At 51.4% G+C, this 15,634-nt stretch overlaps 1 protein-coding gene and 1 long non-coding RNA gene across 2 annotated transcripts in view; one reads left to right on the plus strand and one right to left on the minus strand.

Moving 5' to 3' along the window:
• Positions 1–15,634, plus strand: part of Cmip (c-Maf inducing protein) — a 194,232-nt gene that overhangs the window by 51,795 nt on the left and 126,803 nt on the right. The window lies entirely within an intron of this gene.
• LOC146890171 (uncharacterized) lies at positions 7,975–10,769 on the minus strand. Its single transcript, XR_015735945.1, has 2 exons — positions 10,447–10,769; positions 7,975–9,632 (listed from the first exon to the last, which is right to left on the minus strand). It is a non-coding gene; the product is annotated as an uncharacterized LOC146890171 (long non-coding RNA).

Raw genomic sequence — 15,634 nt, forward strand, 5'->3', positions numbered from 1 at the left:
AACTCAGTTCCTTATGTTTGTGCGGCCGACACTTTGCTGAATGAGCCAGCTCTCAGCCCCTGGTTTTTTAAATTTATTTTTGGTTTTTGAGATGGGGTCTCATATGTTGTCCTGGCTGTCTTAGAACTCATTATCTAGACCAGGCTAGCCTTTATACTAAGCTCCATATAAAACTCACAGAGATCCTCCTGCCTCTGCCTCTCTATTGCTGGGATTAAAGGTGTGTGGCAGCACACATTTTCTGTTATCAAAAGTCCAGGCATTACTCTTAAATGTCTCCTAAGTTATTTTCACCATGGATTTGTTCAGTTAAGAGTCCAGATATAAGTTGTTGGTGTTGGTGGTGCACACCATTAATCCCAGCACTCTGGAGGCAGAGGCAGGTAAATCTCTGTGAACTTGGGATCAACCTGGTCTTCAGAGCAAGTTTCAGGATAGCCAAGGCTACATAGAGAAACTCTGCCTGGTGAGTGGTGGGGACCCACATATGTTTGTCGTTGCATGTCTGTCTAGTAAGACTCTCGAGGACTCTAAAATACCTTTCCAGTCAGGCTTATGGAGGCCTGGCTGATGCCTTCCTCATGGTGTCCTTAAACACTTCCTCTGAGCCTTATATTTCCTGTGAATTTCTAGCTCTCAACCTGTGCTATACAGTTCCACAATCCCCAGCCTCCTGTGACCTGTGAACTCTGGAGATGTGGGTGGTCCTAACGGAAATGTGTTAACACTACAACTAGACGGCAGATTTTAGAGATCTTTGTATAGAAAAAAATAGCCTTATCAATCTATCTTATTTTTTTTTGTATTAGTTGCATATAGTGATGATAACATGTTTTCTATATTGGGGTAAAAAGCTTGTATTGTAACTCGCTTTACTTGTTCAATATGTAACTGCAGCTGCTAGGGGTTGAGGGGACGGTAGAGCCAGTCACGTGCCTGCTGTGTTAGCATGAGGACCTGACTTCGAATCCTCCGCACACATATTGGGGGTGGGGATATGGGGGTGGACTCCTTGGAGCTCAATGGCCATTTCTTTTTGTTAAATGAGTGAATCGGTTCAGTGAGCGACCTTGTCTCAAAAACGTGGATAGCAAGAGAGGAAGATACCAGTTGTTTACCTCTGGCCTCTACATATGTGTACACACATTACTACATAAACATGCACCCCCCCCCCAATACACACACACTAAAAAGAAAGTGGCTTTCACACAGAACTTAAACTCGCCTCTTATGACTCATATTTTATCTCCTTTGGAGATTGTTCATATAAAGCACTGGTCAGTTTGTGTTAAAATATTAGGCTTGACCCTTGGCAGGAATCACTCCGGGGTTCCTTGCGTCTGTCGGCCCTCTGAATGTGGTTAGCAACCCATCTGTTAGCAGCATTACCGACAGTTTCTCCGCTGGTGTTTTCGCGGTCATTACCGGTGCATTGGTGTACCTCTTGAGCAATTGCAGAACCTGGCAGATACCGTAAGGCCGCTTTAGGGTTACATTTAGGGTAACATCTCAACCTAAACGTTAGGTTGAGAGGGGTCATCCTGACATGGGCTTCCCCTGGCTGGATCTTTGGCTGTCCTGACGCTCAGCATGGGCGGAAAAAGTATCAAGGAGGCCTTTCTTCCCTTGTACATCACGTTTTAGCCGCAGCAGCTAAGTTGGTAGGGCCTTCCAGAGGTCTGCTCATGTTCTTAGGTTTCTGCTACCAGAACAATTTCAGGGATTTATGTATAGTAAGTTCCAGTCTGTTCCAGGTAAACTACTTTGGGATCACTGGTTGTTTTTGGCCAGTGGATCCTTACACTTTGATTCTGTTTCTTTGTTCTTTTCTATGCTTAGCCGGTTGGAATTCTCTGGAAATGGGAGTTCTGTTTACTTAGTTTTCAGGTGGTGCATAATAACCGCATACTTAAAGAGTACGCTGTAAGGTGTTCATGCGTATATATGTGTAATGCTCAAGCCAGGGTAATGAGCACACCCCTTCCTTTTATCATTTACAATTTCTTAGGGGTAAGTAAGGTCCTGCGTGTAGGGATTATCTGCCCTCGCCACTGTCTAGGGGACCCTGGATGTGGGGGCTTCCCTCCACCGGGATTTTTGTAGGCACCCCGTCCCCTCCAGCTTCATTGCCGGTTCCCAGGGAAGAGGCCCCCCGGAGAGGAGGCAGGCCGGATCAGGTGGCCTGAGTCCCACTAACTAGTAGGTGTTCCGGAAACAGCTGTCGGCTGAAAGATGATCCATCCCACCACCTGGCCGGATTGGAGGCCTCTCCAACCCGAGACTCTCCAGGGAGGCTGGCTTCACATGAGGCTGGTCTTTGATCCTTTGCTGCAGCAATTGGGACGCCTCCGTGGGGTCACACACAGCTCACTGATCAGGGAACAGAGCTTCCCACCTGATCGCTCTACAGTGGCTGGCTGTTTCCCAGAGAGGAGCAGCCCCCATTTCTGGGCTAGCTGTTTTACAGGGCTCTAGCCATGTCCTGGCTAGTGCGACTTTGTGGTGTGAGTCTAGCATTCTAAACCTTTGGGGGTCGGCCTGGGCTGCCCTGTCCTACACTTTGCACTGCTGTGCTGGCCACAGCATTTACTTTGTAATCTCTGGAACTGGCTGGCCGTTTTTTGGCTCCACTGGCCAGCGCCACTGTGGGGCTGGAGGAAGTCTCGGTCTTCTGGTCCCCAAACAGATGACGATGCCTCTGTTGTAGCGACTGCTGCTAGTTTAAAAACAGCGACAAACAAACACCCAAGCCCCTGCCACCAGCGTGCTCAGTGTTCTGAGGACGTCCACCTCCAAAATAACTGTGTTTATGGAGACTGACTTCACTCGCTTACTAGAGACGAGGCTACCAGCCGGCGACACTTCCGCTCTATTTGAGGAATGGATTTATGCTTGGTGCTGTGGGAGGCCAGCAGGTGTTCTGCCTTGTGCACTTCGGGCTGAGGCGGGCACGGAGGAATGAGGCCTGGGAACTTGCTTTGAGGGATCTACATGCCCACTCCCAGAGGATGAGGGTGCAGTGAGCTTCTAGAATGTCTGAGTGGGAGAAAGGGTTACTCAGCCCGAGTGCCAAGGCTGACTTGTGGGAAGGCCTGTGAGTTTTGGAAGCAGGTTATTTACAGTAAGCGCTACTCATTGGTCTGCTGCCTTGGACAGATGACTTGACCTGGGCGAAGAAGGCTCATTTCTTTAACCGTAGAGTGGGACTGTCGTGAGGACAGCATGGGAAGGTCTCTGTGGAGCTCTGACATGGCTTTGCACACAATCTGCACGCGTGAGAAATGGCTGCAGGGTTGCAGCAACCAGGTAGGCTCTGTAGGCTGAGTGTTAGGGATGAGCTACGGTACTGCTGTATACAGCTTTCCTGCAGGGTCATTTAGTCTGAAATCAAGCCTCTTGAAGCCAGTCTTAGGAAATGGTGTGTGTGTGTGTGTGTGTGTGAAGCTTACCTGTGTTATTTACTCTCCTAATCTCCATCACATGTGTCTCTGTGTGTGTCTGAAGCGAAGCCCACTCGTGTCGTTCATTCTCCCGGTTTCCATCATGTGTGTGCTCCACCAGGCACTGTTGTAGTCCCAGAGGTGTGTGTGTGCAACCACCCTTGGGTCTGTTTCATGGTCTTTCTATGATTGCCGCCTGTAGCCCAGGCTGGCCAGTGCAGCCTGGGTCCAGACACCTGTGTTGCCTGGTTCAGCTTGAGCCAGCAGGAAGCTTGCAGAGTTTCAGTTAGCAGTAGCAGCAGCAGCGGCAGCAGCAGCAGCAGCAGCTCAGCTTCCCCGGGCTTCTCCTCTGAGGCCTGTCTGCTGCTGGGTTCCCCCAGTACCACCACCCCTTCTCTCAGTCCTAACAGCCCAGGAGTGTGAGCAGCCTCTGCCTGCTCCTCTCTGGGTTTCTCATTGTCCCCTTTTTCGATTCTGGTGACTTTATTCCCCCATGTAACCACTTCCCATAGTTAATGTCCAATAGTTTCAGTGTCTAAGTGGATGGTTGGACCCTGGCTGACCCAGCCAGTGAAGATGCTATGGTTGGCTTTTACGTGGTTGGTTGTCACCTGAATCCAGCTGGACCATCTGTTCTTTTAACCTTTGCCATTTGCCATGCATGGAGACTCCTGAAAGTTCTTGCCGACCTGCTGACGTGGGCTTTCCTTGCGGCCTGTCTTTGCAGGCTGGGCTTGCAGCTCAGGTGGGTTGTTCATTCTTGACTCTCTCAGGCTCCCTCAGCGATACAGATCAAGCCCATGTCTCCTCACCTTTCTACCCTCTGGCTGCGCAGCACCGTCCCCAACTTTCCGCTGGACTTCCTGTGCCCGGATGATCCTCTCTCTTCACCTGTTGATCTCTGCAGGCATGTTGTATCCCAAGCCTGGAATCCCTCATTCTGTCGCCCTCTCCACCGTGTTAACGCTGTTGGCTGGGCCTTTGATCTGGGCCCCGGTTCCTCTTGGGTCCCACTGTGACTTTCCCCCCTCTGACTTGATGGTGTCTTGAGCTGTCTTTAAGTAAGCTGTGGCTTTCATGGGGTCAGAGGCAAGGCTGGCGTGTTCACTGATGTCACAGCTATGACTGGATGCCTGGCCTTAGGTAGCTAAGCTTCTGAGCATCCTCCTGGAGGAATGCCTGTGAGGCCAGAGATGCATGCCCCGGGGTGCTAAAAGCACAGGGAAGGAGCAGATACAAAGCTGTGCTGCTCTTATGGAAGCCTAGGTTTGGTTCCCAGGACCCACGTGGCGGCTCCCCACCACCACCTGTCACTCCAGTTTCAGGGGATCCGATGCCTCTTCTGCCACCTGCGAGTTCTTCCATGCTCACAGTGCACATGCATACATGCATGCAGTCATGCACATGGTGCACATACGTGCACTCAATCACGCACACCGCTAAAACACAATGTTCACTCGTTTGTTTTATTTTAACGAATGCTTGGAACTCAACAGGAAAGAAAATGGCGGTCAAGCTTGCTAACGAAAGCCCAGGAGGGTACACTGTAGGACGCATGTATACCCAGCGGAACAGCATGTGGCAGTGGTAAATGATGAGGCACGACTAACATGCCTTTCTGTGTGTAGGTGCCCAACATCTGCCATTCTTCAAGACTTGTCACTATACAAAAGTGTTGAACAAAGGTACCTGACAGGGGTATAAATGCCTAACAAAGGCCTTGAGAGAACACCTGGTGCTGGCAAGAGGGGCGATCTCTGGGGAGAAAGTGGGGCCAAGAGAGGAGTTGGGGAGAGGCCAAGGCACTCTGGGCTTTTCACCCCTTCCTGTTTCTGTGCTACTTGAATTTTACTAATAGCCATCCCATTTGCTGTAATTGCCTAACAGATTACAAGCTGCTTGGGGAAGCAAAGCCCTTGGAGTCTCCCCTGTCTGCCCTAGGGAGTCGGAATGTTTTCTCCCGGAACTCCAGGGCAGTGGTGACTCTCTGGGGCATTGGTCGGAAATGATCCCATCCCCTGGGAATGCCAGTTTTGGAGCTCCAAGTCTCTCCACAGGCTTGGAAGAAAGACGTAGCTATGGCACAAAGTTGGCAGTGGTGTGAGACGTCTATTTCAGGACTGACCTCCTGCCCTGGCCACGGGAACCTCTTCTTGGTGGAGGATTTTCTAGGAAAATGAACGTGGGTGAAGGTGTGGAATTTCTTCGTAGGCAAAGCGAATGCCAGGGGTCCCATTGTGCCACTGTGGTTGACTGTGTGTGCACTTTGTGTGTTTTGGATGTAGGAGAGGTGGGTCACGTGGCTATTGGAAGGCACCCCGCTCTCTGTCTGGAAGGCTGGAGTCGGGAGCGTGCTATTTCTTGAGACTGCTTTGAAGTGTCTAGGGCCAAAGCCTGTGGATTGCCTCATGCCAGCACTTCCTCCTCAGCTCTCTCTCAGATCTGAAGACAACGAAGGACAGCAGGTCTGTCTGTCATCGTCTTGAAATTGTGTCCCACCATTTGCTAAGGGTCAGCTTACCTGTCCCTTTGCTGATGCGCAGAGCTGAAAACTAGGAAGTGTCAGCATGGTGAGTGATGACCATGGCCTTCCGGGGTGGGATCGTTTGACGTCCTGACCTGCACCCTAACCTTCCTGGAGACCAACCATAGGCTTGGGAGGAGCTGGCTTCCAAAGTCCCCATGGGACCCCGGCCGGACTACATCTTGGCCAAGGAACTGGGTAGGCACGGGAAGGAATGGGTCTGGAGTGGCCACCTAGGTTGCTGAGTGCAGGTATGCTATAGCTATACAGGTGTGTCTATACAGGTGTGCTCGCTATGAACCCCACTCGCACAGTTCGTAAGCATCCCTTACCCCATCCCCAGGGAGCTCCAGCCAACGGGGCTAAAGCAGTTTAGAAGACGGTCCATTTGTATGTAATCCGTGATTACCCCTTTCACCCACCCTTCAGTTTGGGAGCAGAATCTGGGCGGCTCCCACACAGCCTTGACCCTCACTCATGTTCCAGCCAGCAGAGGCTTGTTCTCAGGTTTGTATTCCCAGGCATTTGTACCAGCGCTGCCCTCCAGAGGCCTCCAGAGTGGCGACTGTGTGGGACTGCGTGGGCGAGGGGACGGAAAGGACCCTGAGCTTTGAAGCCAGGGAAGGGAACTTGAGTCGTCTCCGCCTCCTGTTCTTCTCTCGGGCAATTCTGAACTTCCCCGAGACTCACTTCTTAGTCTTAAAGTGGGGTTGTTGTGTAGCTTAGACATTAGGGTAAATCAGAAGTGGCCACCATCTGACTGTGTGGTGCCACCACCAACACCATCAATAACAACAACAACAAAACCAGCTTCAGGGACTAGCCAAGATGTCTCAGGGGCCAAGGCCCCAGCTACCAGCCCTTAGGGCCTGAGTTAAGTCCCCAGGCCCCATGTGGTGGAAGAGGAGAACCAACTCCTTTGCTGTCCTTTACCTCACACTGTGGCTTTAAAACACCACACACACACACACACACACACACACACACACACACACACACGCTAGTGTAAAAAAAAAACAGCAAGTTTCACATGTGTGAAGTGCTGGAAGAGGCTTTCAGAGGTGCTCATGCCTTTTCCTCAAGCCCTCAGAGGGAGATGAGGTGGGACCTGGAAGGTCTGCCCATACCAAAGGGCCATGACCAGAGGTGATGTGACTAAAGCGGACCTTAAGCTGGCCTTGTGCCTGGGACTGCAGCAGTGGGGTGATACAGGTGCAGTTAGGGAGACTGTGCTCAGGTGCAGGGTATGTATGTATGTATGTGTGTATGTAGTAGTGTGTGTGTGTGTGTGTGTGAGAGAGAGAGAGAGCAAGCTTGTGTGGGTGTGAATAGCATGTGAGTTTGTGTGTGTAGTGTGTGTGTGTGAAGTGTGTATGTATGTGAGAGAGAGCTTGTGAGTGTGTATAGCATGTGAGTTTGTGTGTGTGTAGTGTGTGAGAAAGAGCTTGTGAGTGTGTATAGCATGTGAGTTTGTGTGTGTGTAGTGTGTGTGAGAGAGCTTGTAAGTGTGTATAGCATGTGAGTTTGTGTGTGTAGTGTGTGAAAGAGAGCTCGTGTGTAGTGTGTAAAGCATGTGAGTTTGTGTAGTGTGTGAGAGCTCGTGTGTAGTGTGTATAGCATGTGAGTTTGTGTGTGTAGTGTGTGAGAGAGAGCTCATGTGTAGTGTGTAAAGCATGTGAATTTGTGTGTGTAGTGTGTATGTGTGAGAGCGTGTGAATGTGTATGACATGTGAGTTTGTGTGTGTAGTGTCTGTGTGAGTTTGTATACATGCATGCTGCTGCTTGTTTCTGTTGCCAGGTTTCTAGGAACAGTGTTGGCCACCTGGCCTCATCCCGAGTGGTCTCTGTGTTATTGTTATCTGCGGAGCTCTGTTGCCAGGTGTGTATACCCCACATTTGCCTCTTACCTGCTGTGTGCCCTCGGACAGACTCATGTCTGTGAGCCGCCATTTTCATACCCGTCATGGTCTCCACTGTGGGAGAAACAAACATAAAGCCTGACACGCGGAGTCCTCTCAATGGAGCAGCCGTGAATGTTTAATTAAAATTACACTTATTAAGAAGTCAACGCTGGCTGTTTTAAATAAGCTGGGAGACTCTGTATCGAGTGTAACCGTGCTAGCTAGAAATTTTCAGGGCCTGATCGTTGGAGAGAAAAACAGCCCAGCCCTTTATGTTATGTGACACCCTTCTCCCCACCCCATCCCCTGGGCAAATCATATAGACTCTCTGAGCTCCATTCACCTTTGAAATGAGGTTAGAAATCAGGCTCGTCAGGAGGGCTGGGAGGATAGAGCCTTCCTTCTGGAAGGGCCTAAGCCCCCAGTGTCTGACCCTGTAGAATGGTTGAAGCAAGTGTGCACCTTTACCGAGGCGAGCCCCTCCCACCCTCTCTCCCTAGTATCCCGTCCTCTTCACCTCAGCCACAGCCATGGTCAGAAGAAGCCCGGTGTCCTGTCCCATCCCCCAGCTTCCTAACTGATGCTTTTGCCAGGGAACTGGGACGTATTTAATTCGGGGCTGTGGGGGGTAAAGTCCTTAACAAGCAGGAAGTAAGCTTTTAAACTCTCAACTGCATCACTTGGAAGGTTCTTTGCTGTCACTTCCTGGCCCCATGACGGGGACCGCAGGACACTCAGCACCAAGGCCTTGCAGCAGCTTTCCTGAGTGGCCTCTGCATCATTGCTTGCGAAGAGGCTGGTACTGCATGGTTGCCATGGTAGCGGCAGGATGTGGTTTCTATGGTGATGGTCCGCAGTGGCAGGAAGACAACCGAGGTTTCAGTTATCTGGTGGCTTCTCATTCTCCTCCCCCAGCCGCCTCCCGGCAAGAAACCAGAGCTGCCCCCATGATTGCCATGTACCGGGGCGAGTGCAGAAGCCAGCTGCCTGTCAGAAATTTCATTGCTGATTAGTGGAAGGACAGGCTGCACAGGACAGCTTCTGCTTCCAGAGGGAAGAGGCGCCTGTCTGCCCAAACAGTTCAGCTGGGACGGGCATGGGTAGCTCGTGTTTGAGCCTTGCAGGCTTGGTCTGTGGCAACCCTCTCAAAAAGTCCCTCTCTGGAAGGGAGGCTTCTCTGACCTCTGGATTGTTAACTTGCAAGTGGGTACGAGGTAACTGAGTTAGCAGAAAACGAATGACTTTTCAGCCCTACACGTCTGCATCAGGATTTCAAAATGGCCGGAGTTAGGGGTGGGTAGGCCTTCCCAGAATCTTTTTCTTCCTCAGGAACTTACTGAGATCAAGACAAACAGCCGGGTGTAGTCAGTATCAATACACTCTTTCCTTAATGGCTTTATCAGTGGACAGATGGGCGTCTCTATGGAAGGGTGGGGGGGTCTGTTACAGAGCAGGGCAAGGTCCAGGGAGATACGCCGCCTTGTATCTATGAGGGAGAAGGAGACAATGAATCTGTGGGGTTCCGTGAGTTCCAGGGTCAATTTATAGCGGAGGGGTGGATTTAGACTACCATCTGGTCCCGGGTACCCCTGGGCTAGATGAGAAGTGCCCGGTGTCTCAGCCTCCAGCTGGAAGCTTGTCTGTCCCACGTGGCAACACTACTCTCTGGCCTATCAGCAGCTCCGACTGGTGATCGATGATGTCACTGGGCTCCTGGAGCATGGCTGGTGGGTGGACCCTGTCCTCAGCCCCTCATCTAGATTGAATCTGAAAGGAGGGAAAGCTGACTGAATGCTGTGGTGCTTGTCCCCTCCCTTGAAGGGACTTGGACCCCAGGTGCCCGCTGTGGAAAAGAAGGCCTGGGTAGGGCACGTAGAAGTTGCTCTGGCCCGGTGAGGTCTCTCCTTGGCCCAGGGGATGCAGAAGCCAGGGTTGATGTTCTAGCAGGGCCAGGGTGCCCTGGTTCTCAGCAGGAGGGTGCTGCCACCAGCACCGGGGGCCGGGTTAGACTACATCACCTTCACCAATTCTGAAAACTGAAAATACAAATGACACCCTCCCTTTACTTGTGCTGTGCAGCCACCGTTGAACTGTTTCCATGTTTGCTAAAGATGCTAAAACATCTCCACCTCCGGACCTGATTACTGGTAGCATTCTGCTGTTTCTAATTCCTTTCAAACATAAGTAAGGTATCCATGGAAAAGGTATTGCTACCTCAGTGATCACGTCCAGTTCCCCCCGTGCCTCCAGGGCCCCTTGAAAATGTACTGTGGATCTTTACGTTACACACACACACACACACACACACACACACCCTTCTCTCTCTCTCTCTCTCTCTCCCTAACACACACACACACACACACACACACACACACACACACACACACAGAAGATCATAGTAGTCTCAATCTTAACCATTTTCCTATTTGAGTATGTTAGCTATACTTTTCAGGTATACCCCCAGTTTACCTCTGTGTGAGTGTTCAAGATCATCAGTTCCTAGGGATTTAGCTCCTTTTGGCATTGCACCCAGGGCCGCATGAATGCTAGGCAGGACTCTCCCATAGACCTTTGCCCTTACCCAATAGCTCTTCTGCCATCTCAGTCCATTCCAGGGACAGCCCACCATCGACCCACTGCCACTGGGTGGGCTTGGCAGCCTTCCTGCCTCCACTTGGGCTGGCTTCAAACGCAGGGCTCCCTTGCACCACCTCCAGCTTCCCTGAGCTCTGGCCAGGTGGCTGACTAAGCCAACCCAACAAATTCGAGTTCCCACAGCCACCCATCCAACTATGTTTGCTTTACATAGGCCACTGCCAAGCCCCTCCCTCAGAGGGCACAGTGGCCTCCAGGCTGAGCTGTCTGGAAAAGAATGGTGAGGACGAACTTCTAGTTTGGGGACCGCTGTGCCTATTTCCCCGACTGACCCTTAACTGCTGTGGTGCCTCCCCCCGCCAGGGGAGTATGAGTGTGGCTGGAACCCCCACTACATACAGCTTGTCACCCCCGCTCTGTCCATAGTGAACGCACCTCCTCCCATGCTGCGGTGAACCTCTCTTACCCAGTGTCCTTCAGTCCTAGGTGTGTCCCCGGGTGTGTAAGCATGTGCCTATGGGTAGCCTCTATGCACAAACATCCTGGTGAGTTTGTCTGTCCGCCCTGTTAGCTGTGACTTCCTTGGTACCAGGAGAGCAACGGTCTGCCACAGGCCAGGTCTGGGGACCTGCAGCAGCCCCTGGAGAAGTGGCAGAACCCCCTTGTGTACAAGATGCCAGTGTCAGCCCCATCTTGAGTTAATTGCCCAGCACACATGTATGGAGGTCCTATTCCATGGTCTCTGAGGGAGACATGAAGCAAAAAACCCAGGCAATGGCTGGCCTATCATAGCTCGGAGGGACAAACAGACTCAGAGAGAACGTGGAATCGGAGTTCCTTGGCCAGCTGGACCCTGCCATGCCCCAGCCAGTGGTCTTGGGCAAGTTAACCAAGCAGGGGACATCTGTCGTGCTAACTGCAGGCTTACCAGCTTCTTTGGGTTGCCAGGAAATCTTGAGTCAGTGCGCCATGGCGGCCACAGCCACAACTCCTGTGGAAACCGAGGTCAGAGAGGTGAAGTGACTTGCCCAAGGTGGCCCAGCCTGGAAATGGTGCAACATTGCAGCACTGAGTGGCCCTGTCTAACTGGGCTGCAGGGCCCGTTCCATCCTCGGCTGGGCCCAGCTGTTTTAACTGTTGATGTCGTGCATAGCCCCTTAGGCTTCCGCTCACTCACTGTCCGACTTCAGCCGGGCCTGACGTCTTCCCCCTGAAACTCTTCCATCGAGACAGTGTTTTAAAATGACAGTGACGTATTTTTAGGAGTGGCCCGAGTTTGACACAGAGCTCAGAGGTTGGAGGGCAGCTTGTGGGTGTCAGTATTCTGCCTTCACCTTGTGGGTTCTGGAGAGGAATTCGGCTGTCAGGCTTGGCACCAAGCACTCTCGGGGGTTGGGGGGGTCAGGATGGGGGAGGTTTCATGACAGGGTTTGTCTGTGTAGCCCTGGCTATCTTAGAACTCACTCCATACAGGAGGCTGGCCTCAACTCAGTAATTCACCTGCTTCTGAGTGGGACTAAAGGCGTGGACCACCACCGCCCAGCTGGCTGCAAGTGCTTTTACCCCCCGAGCCATGTTTCTGTCCTGTTAAACACCAGCTTCCCGTTCGCCTTTCCCAGCTATGACCCTTCACCCGTCTAGTTTTGGTTTCTGAATGTGAGACTTTTAAGCAAGATTTGGCTTCTTGTGACTGGCTTATTTCACTCAACAAAACAACCTCAAGGTTCATCTGTTGTACTGTGTATATGTTGATTTCCTTCCTTCGGTTTTTGAAAACAGGGTCTCACTGTGTAACTTGGTCTTGAACTCTTAATAGTCCCGCCTTGGCTACTGGAGGGCCACCATACCTGATTCCAGTTTCCTTCTTTTTTAAGCCGGAGTGATATTCCACTGTGAATGAACGTGAGTGTGTGTGTGTGTGTGTGTGTGTGTGTGTGTGTGTGTACGTGCACTCATTCTGGTTGTTGGAACAGTGTTGATCAGGGCTGTGACACACACCTGTTGCTTAGACTCCCTCTTTTCGGTGTCCTTGTCTTCCTGGATACAAGAGTACCTCATCACCAAGAGTGAAACAGAGGTTGCAGAAGGAAAGCTCTGACTTCTGGGATTGGCAGCCTCAGGTCCTTGTATAGAATTCAAGGGCCTGGTAGCTGCTCACCTGTAAGTGAACTTTCCTTGGAGGACGATTGTGAGTGGTGTGACCTGATTATCTACAGAAACCATCCTAGAAATCAGCCGAGGTCATGGAGAGCTGGGGACACCATTGCCTTCGCTGCTGCTCCAAAGTCACATAGTCATCTGGTCCACGGTTGGAGTTTGTCATTTGGTAGGTTCCTAAGAAGGACATCTGGTACTCATCCACAGATTTTAAGATTAAATTCTGATAAGCACATTTCTACGTGGTCCGTCTTTGGTGTAACTTCCTCCGAATGGCCTTTCTATTTTAAAACCAAAACCCAAACCATTGTTCTAGCCAGGTGTGGTACTGCATGCCTGTAATCCCAGCACCTGGGAGATGGAAGCAGGAGGCTTAGGAGATTGCGGCCGACCTAGAGAATATGAGATACCCCTCCTCCCCCCAAAAGAAAGCTTGATCTAAGAAAAGATACCCTTGCCCAGTTGCTAGGGAGTTCAGCACAGACAGGTGCTTCGAAGTCCCCTGGGAGGAGTAGGGTACAACCCAGGTACAGGTAGTTAGGGCTGTATGCAGGTAGCGCCACCGGGTATAGAAGGCTTCCCATGTGCTGGCCTCAGCCCCTCCTCGTTGTTCCTATACAATCACTGGGAATCTGCTCTTAGTTCTGGAAAGGCTCTGGACATGCTGGGAGCTGTCGGGACTTCCCGCAGTGAGCAAGCAGGGTGTGTGAGCCCCTGCCATTGGCTTCCCTGGGGAAGCAACGAGGTGCAGGGAGAGCCCAGACAGCACGTGCGGCCGGGCAGGTCTGGACCTGAAGAGGAATGTGTTTGCCTGCTTCTGTTGTCATCAGAGCGCTCTTGTCCCCAGCTGGCCTGCTCACTTGAGTGCGCCTGGGAAAGGGGGTCAGAGGCTCGTCCGGGGCGCAGGGAGTGGGCTGAGCTCTGAGAACCTCCAGCTTCGGGTCAGAAGTGGCCTTTACCAGTCGTAGTAAATAAAGGAACGGGCGATGCAGGGCCGAGTAGAACGAGAACGTAATGTGTTCATTGTGGAACCCAGGAGGCGGGCATGGGTATCCATTCTCTGGTGGAATCTCTCGAGCTTTCCTACTCTCCTTGTGGCAGTATTAATTATGTTTTTTTTTCCCCCCGGTGCTCTGCTCAAAGCCCCACTCCTGCTAATTTCCTGCCATCGAGCTGTATCCCCAGCTGTTCTTCTATTTTTTTGGTGTGTGCTTGTGGATTATATATGTGGGTGTGGGTGGAGGTCAGAGGTCAGCCGCAGGTATTACTCCCCAGGTGCCACCCACCTTGTTGTTGTTGTTATTTAAGAGAGTGTCTCACTTACCTGGAACTCCCTGAGTGGGCCACACTGGCAGGCCAGTGAACTCCAGGGGTCCTCTTGTCTCTGCCTGCCCAGTACTGGGGTTATAGGTGTATACCGCCATGCTTGGCTTTAGTTTTGCTTTTTCCCCCTGTAGATTCCGGAAATTGAACTCAGGCCCTCAGTGCTCACACAGACCCTCATTGCTGCTCACACAGGTCCCCATTGCTGCTCACACAGGTCCCCATTGCTGCTCACACAGGTCCCCATTGCTGCTCACACAGACCCCCATTGCTGCTCACACAGACCCCCATTGCTGCTCACACAGGTCCCCATTGCTGCTCACACAGACCCCCATTGCTGCTCACACAGGTCCCCATTGCTGCTCACACAGGTCTCCAATGCTCACACAGGTCCCCATTGTTGCTCACACAGGTCCCCATTGCTGCTCACACAGGTCCCCATTGTTGCTCACACAGGTACCCAATGCTCACACAGGTCCCCAATGCTCACATAGGTCCCCATTGTTGCTCACACAGGTCCCCAATGCTCACACAGGTCCCCATTGTTGCTCACACAGGTACCCAGTGCTCACACAGGTCCCCAATGCTCACATAGGTCCCCAGTGCTCACACACCTGGCACTTTGCTGGCCGAGCACCGTCTGTCTCCTCAGCCCCTATTATTTATTTTAAAAAGGACACAATTGAAATCAACTATCCTAGTGAATTATCACACTCCATGTACCCGCCACCGAGGCCCGCAACCCCGAAGCCCTCTGGCGTCCCCTTCCAGTTACCACCCTTCTTATTCTTCCCTAATTTTCCTGACCACTGCCTATGTCTATGTGGTTCCCTTTAAGAGTCAGTTTCACAAACAAATTGACGCGAATTATTTTCTAGCGGCCTCTTTGGTTCGGCATGATGTTTATGAGCCTCATCCGTGTTCTGTTCAGAGCTGAAGGTGTCTTTTTTTTTTTTATCTTTGTTGCTATGTAACTCCGAAGAATTCACCATTTGGGCAATTAGCGAGATGACTCAGCAGAGTAAGGTGCTTGCTGCCAAGCCTGATAGGCTGAGTTTGAACCCTGGGATCTACATGGTGGAAGGAGAGACACAACCACACATAAATACCTGCATCAGCACCCAAGCTGTCTCCTTTCTTAGGCTTTTAGGGAGCAGTATTTTTAGGGACTTAGTTGCATACAGCTTTTAAGGAGCACATGTGGGGTTTTGGTGACACGGGCTTAGGAATGAACCCACTGGCCTCTGGCTCGATGCACATGCAGCTTGTGCCGTGAGCTAACGCCCAGCAATTATTCACATTGGTTGCACCAATTCATTCTCATCCCCCGCCTCCCGAATAAGTATGATGATGTCTTGCTGCTTCACATCTGTGTCAACATTTGTTATTATCAACTTTCAACTTTAGCCATTTTGGTGGTTGTATAAGTGTTCAACATTTCTTGGTGCTTGAAGTCTTTTACAATAAGATGCTCTGAAATTATCGTTCACACCCAGGGGATTGCGTTGTTATTGCTGCTTTTCTGGTCTTGGGAGACAGACTCTTCCCTCTCTACAGTGCCAAGGAGGCTCTGCCTGCTGCAGGACTACCCAAATGCGAGGAATCTCAGAGATCCCTTATAACGCTGGCTGTATATAGAAACTGGGGCTTTGCAAAGCTGGGAATTCCTTAACCCATGCTTAGCTCTGGTCAAC

Source organism: Myodes glareolus, chromosome 22 (assembly GCF_982192425.1).
Source record: "Myodes glareolus chromosome 22, mMyoGla1.1, whole genome shotgun sequence".
Classification (NCBI taxonomy): domain Eukaryota; kingdom Metazoa; phylum Chordata; class Mammalia; order Rodentia; family Cricetidae; genus Myodes; species Myodes glareolus.